The 5,855-nt window shown below is 51.4% G+C and overlaps 1 pseudogene; it reads right to left on the bottom strand.

Moving 5' to 3' along the window:
- Window positions 1-416: 416 nt before the first annotated feature.
- On the bottom strand, window positions 417-5,517 carry LOC144821954 (uncharacterized; annotated as a pseudogene).
- Between the last annotated feature and the right edge of the window lie 338 nt (window positions 5,518-5,855).

Here is a 5,855-nt window from a genome sequence, read left to right as displayed (position 1 = left end):
AACGAAAATATACATCGTAATGGCCATTCCAACACTCAGGAATACAACAAGCCATAAACGTCATTCGGGTGGGTAAAATACATCACATTTCCAAACAATAATGCAAGAATACATTTCTGCTAGCCCGGGTGGGATAATCCTCGCCTCCGTGTCCTTAATAGAATTGAAAATTCTTTGTCGCGTCTGCTAGACAATTTTTCATTCTATGTCAGTCCACGGAGGCTCTGATTATGCTAGTTTAAAGTTTCTCCACCACCACCGAGGCCACATCCACAATAGGTTTATGATAAAACGTCTTAAAAGTGGAGTCAGATGACCAATCTGCCGCAGTCATGATATCCTGAAGCCGAGAACCGGCACCAAAGGATTTTGAGGCCATAGCTCCTCTAACGGAATGTGCTCCAAATTTGGAAGTATCAATACCTGCCAGACTCAACAACCAGGAAACCCACCTGGCCAGAGTCGCAGTGGCGACTGGGCGAAAAGGTCTCTGCAATGAAATCAACAATTGACCAAAATCATTCCTAAATTCCCTAGTACAATCCTCATATACTTTTAAACACTTTACCACACATAACTTACTGTGGTGAGGAAATGCAGGGTAAGAAATACATTTTGAATGTGTTTTAGTCCGCTTTGAAATATTAAAGGAAACTCCCGTAGGAGTGAATACTCTACCTGCCAAATCCAATGCTCGAATGTCCGACACACGCCTGCATGAATCAAACAGAGCAAAAGCGTATGTTTTGCTGAGAGCTGTTTCCGCGACAAACCCTCATTAGCCGGCCAAGCTGATAAAAAACGCAAGACCACTGCAACGTCCCAAAGTTCAGTATACGTGGGTTGAGGGGGGTTCACTAAACGGATCCCCCTGACTACCTTACACACCAGGGGGTGATCCCCGACCGGTTTGCCATCTACATGTGGATGTCCCGCCGAAATGGCTGACCGAAAATTATTCACCGATCTATATGCCATACCTGACCGTGCCAGGTCTGACAAGAAATTCACTATCATATGGATATCGGATCCCATCGGATCTCCCTGCCGTTCGTTACACCAACCAACCCATTGTCTCCAAGCTGACTCATAGCGCTTGTGAGTGGAAGGTGCCCATGCCTGTGACAAGAAAAAGAGAGTGTCCTGTGAAACTCCCGGCACTTGCCAACGTCGCCGGAAAGTCTCCATGCCATGAGGGACAACTGATCCTGCAGCACTAACGGGTGGCAAAGGCCCACCGGGTCCGTAAGAAGGTCCAGAAACGATGAGATTCGCACTGGCGATGTACACGCGAGACTCATTGCGACCGGGTACCACGCTTGTGCCCTCCAACACGGGGAGATCAAGATCACCTCCGCTTGCTGCCGCCGCACTTGAGCCAGCACTCTCGGGATCATGATAAACGGAGGAAATGCATATAGAATGCCCGTCGTCCACGACTGAAGAAAGGCGTCCGAGCTGATCGCCAAGGGATCCGGCCGCCAGCTGTAAAACTGGGGCACTTGCCTGTTGAGCCGTGAGGCAAACAGATCTCTCACACACGGACCCCACTTGCGGTCCAATGCCCTGAAAATCCTGGGGTGCAACATCCAGTCGCTGGCATCCCTCAGGTACCGAGAATTCCAATCCGCTGTCACATTGACAGAGCCCGGTATGTATTCCGCCATCACCGAGATCTGGTGTGCCAGGCAATAATGCCAGAAGTCTTTGGCAATCTCAGCCAGAAGGCGTGATCTGGTGCCGCCTAGGCGATTTATATACCGTACCGCGGACACATTGTCCATACGTAGGAGAATGCAGCAGGACACTTTCTGCGGAGACAGAGTGCGAATCGCGAAAGAACCCGCCAGGAGTTCCAGGCAATTGATGTGGAGATTGAGCTCTTCGCGAGACCAACGACCCCCCCGTCTCCACCGAGCCGCAACGGGCTCCCCAGCCCCACCGGCTGGCATCCGACTCTATCACGACCTCCGGGGTTGCAGCAAAAATGGCTCTGCCATTCCAGGCATCCATATGCTCTAACCACCAGTTCATCTCCGTACACGCCTCTGCCGAAAGGGAAACCTGCTGGGCATAAGTCAAGCCCTTGCGCAGATGCAACGCGTTCAACCGTTGCAGGGCCCTGTAGTGCAAAGGACCCGGGAAAATCGATTGGATGGATGAAGCCAAAAGGCCCACCAGGCGCGCTAAGGTCCTCAAGGAAATTGTCGGAGAGACAAGCGCTCTCCTCAATTCCTTCCTGATCGCCACCCTCTTCTTGAGAGGTAAGAGTAATTGAGCCTTCACCGAGTCGATCTGGAAGCCCAGGAACTCCATAGTTTGAGAGGGGATCAAAATGGACTTCTGTGAATTCAGTAGGAAACCCAATTCCTGAAGCAAGTGAATCGCCCATGACAGATGGAGCGAGACTATCTCCAGAGAACGACCCAAAATCAGGAGGTCGTCGAGATAAATAATTAATCTTACTCCCCTTTCTCTTAACCACTGGACTATCGGTTTCATCAGTTTGGTGAAACCCCAGGGAGCGGACGAGAGGCCAAAGGGCATGGCGGAAAACTTGAACCACCGGTTCGACACCGGTTCGACACGGTCAACCACACCATCTTGGTCGACCGTGTCGAGCAGGCGGGCCTTAGAGGCTCGGCCTTGAGATGGCTGAAGTCATTTATCTCGGATCGCACCCAGGCAGTGAGACTAGGAACTTTTACAGCCCCTAAAATTAAAAATGAGTGTGGAGTCCCTCAGGGATCGTCCCTGTCCCCGCTTTTATTTAATTTGTATTTACGCCCTCTGTTTCATTAAGAAAGTTTAGAGCCTTAATCTTCAACTATGCAGATGATCTGCAATTGATCTTCTGTCTGGATTCCCCTGATGCTGCCACCGAATTTCGGGAGGCCATGGTCCACATCCAGAGATGGATGAGCCTAAATCATCTGAAACTCAACCCAGGCAAAACTGAACTGATTTTGCCTGGGAAGAGCGAACTGCACTGGGGGCCACATTTTTGGCCTCCAGAAATGGGAAATCCTCCAACCAAGTCCCAAACAGTAAAAAGCCTAGGGGTTACTTTTAACGAAGATCTTTCGCTTAAAAGTCAGGTAGGGACTGTGGTATCTGCATGTTTCTTCCAACTCCGTAAGATTAAGAAGATTGCCCACTTACTAACTCACCCTGCGCTGATCCAAGTTATCATTGCTCTCGTGCTGTCCCGTCTGGACTATTCCAACAGTTTGTATCTGGGCCTTCCAGCTGGGCAGCTCAAGAGCCTCCAATTGGTTCAGAACCAAGCGGCCAGGCTGATCTGTAAGTGTCCCAAATGGCAGTCCATCAGGCCGGGTCTGACCAGTCTCCACTGGCTGCCAGTGGCGCAGAGAGCAACTTTTAAAGCCGGATGCATTATCTTTAGGGCCCTACAAGGTAAGGGCGCTGGATTTATTAGCAGCCTGCTTGTGAGTTACACCCCCTCTCGTGCTCTACGCTCAGGTCAAAAGAACTTGCTGGTGGTGCCTCGCATTTGGAAACAACGCCAGGGAGGCGGTTCTTTTCACTTCCTTGCCTCCTCCCTATGGAACTCTCTGCCTCTGACTTCATGAAGATTTGTTGGCTTTCAGAAAGGCTTTCAAAACTTGGCTTTTTAGGCAAGCCTACTCATAGTTAATCTGGGCTCTCTCTGCTATATGTTATGTCTTTGCAAACCCTCCAACAGCGCCATGAAGCCTACGGGCGTACGTGCGCTTAATAAATCTAATTTAACATAACATAACATAACCGGTAACGCCACTGAAATTGTAGAAACCGTCGATGCGGAGGGAAAATGGGGACCGCTAGGTAAGCGTCTTTCAAGTCCAGACGCACCATCCAGTCCTGTTCCAGCAGGATGTCGCGCAGCAGGTGTATGCCTTCCATTTTGAAATGCCGATACACAACCCAGGCGTTGAAGTCCCTGAGATTTACCACCAGCCGAAAGCCCTGATCTTTTTTGGGAACCACAAAGACGGTGCTCACAAAGCCCTGAGCGTGTGGTGAGGTCTCCACCACCGCTCCTTTTTGGATCAATGCATGCACCTCTGCGTCGATGAAACTCTGTTCTGGTAGGGAAAAATGTAGGGGAGCGGGCGCTTGACGCTGCGCGGGGAGGCATAAAACTCTATGTGATACCCTTGTACTGTTTGCAGCACCCAGGGGTCGGATGTGAGCTCTCGCCACCTGTGAAGAAAGAGAGCCACCCTGCCTCCCACCATGTGTTCTGATGCACATAAAACTCGTACGTGAATATGAATTGTCTCCTGGGGTATTCTGTTGGCCTCGATAGTTGCCTCGATAGTTGCCTCTCTGGCCTCTGCCACCACCTCCTCGATTGCGGGAGGGGTAGAAATTGGGTCGCTGATTGCCTCTGCCTCGTTGCTCCACTCCACGCGAGGTCTGATTAAAGCCACGGCCGGATCCTCGACCTCGTTGACGTCCGGCCCTGTCAAAAACACCGGAGTGGAACACCTTCCGGATGTTTGTTTGCGCTTTATCCGAAGCGGAGAAGGTGGCAACGTACTTGCCCATTTCCTTCACAAATTTATCTCCAAAAAGCATCCCATTAGCCAGGCAACCCGCCTCAGTGGGGGCCATCTCTGCCAATTGGGAATCGATCCTCATAAGGAAAGAGCGTCTCCGCTCCGTGGAAAGGGCTACATTAGCATTCCCCAGGAAACACATGGCACGCTGTGTCCATTCCAGGACATCTGACACGTCCAGTGGCGCGTTCTGCTCCTTTGCCTTAACTGCGGCATCCATAATTTTAGTGAGGGGCCCCGAGACGTCTAACAACTTGTCCTGGCAGCCATGCCACGCCCTATCCAATCCCTTCCTGGGACCCTATGCAAACTTTCTCATGAACGCCGCCATATTGGGGTCCAAGTCCGGTGTCTCCGCCACCTTTCCTACCAAAGAGGGCCTAAGGCATTCGGATCTCAAAGTGGCCCTAACTGCACCCTCAAAGCCCTGCCGTAGATTATTGCCAACATACTGCGCCACCTCAGGACAGGGCACCCATTCTGTAGATCTAGGATGGACAATGTTATTGGGGTCAAACAACAGGGTCTTAGGGGCCTGACTATCATCCGCCTTGCATGCTGTGTGCTTCACCTGTCTGCTTTTCTTCCTGGAAGCCACAGATTCCACCTCTGAATCTGAGGTATCAGGAGGGGACGGGGAAGAATCCCCCGAGGTACAATTAGCCATTGAGCCATGATCCCTGATGACATTCCTGGCCATCTGTGCCAACACCTGTGCCAAGGGAGTAGAGGTACCACCCTTACAGGTCGATTTAAACTTTCTCTTGCCATAATTCTGCAGGGGTTTAGTAAAAGGCTTGAGAGCCTTAATCAGGGCTTTATTAACTGACCCTTGGACCTGACTATCCAGGGCCTCCACCAAATTTTCCTCCAACTGATCTTCCTGTGGCTCATACTCCTCGTATTCGTTGTATTCGACCCATTGGTCACCCTCCTCGGCGTAGTACGCCATAGCTCTAAAGCTGGGAGGTATGGAGGAAGTTCTCAGGGGGGGAGCAGCCCAGGGGTGCCTCAAACACACACACACCAAAGTCCAAGACCAACACTATGAGGCAAATCGTGAAGGTGGAAGGACACCCCTCTCATATGCACACAAGTGCTCCCCTCAAGCCTGTATCTGATCCGGACACGCTCCGGTTAGCGTTCAAATGAGGCCAAGGATTGATGCAGGGCTGAAACGGGACGCGCGAGGCAGTCGGCAATCTCAAGCGAAAGTCGGCGCCTCGCGCATGCGCACAGCGTATGGGGCTCAAACTCGCCTGCTCCTTGTGCGCGAGGAACCCGCGTCTG

The sequence above is a fragment of the Lissotriton helveticus genome, chromosome 2_2 (genome assembly GCF_964261635.1).
Source record: "Lissotriton helveticus chromosome 2_2, aLisHel1.1, whole genome shotgun sequence".
Taxonomy (NCBI): Eukaryota; Metazoa; Chordata; class Amphibia; order Caudata; family Salamandridae; genus Lissotriton; species Lissotriton helveticus.
This window is presented reverse-complemented; position numbering and strand designations above follow the sequence as displayed.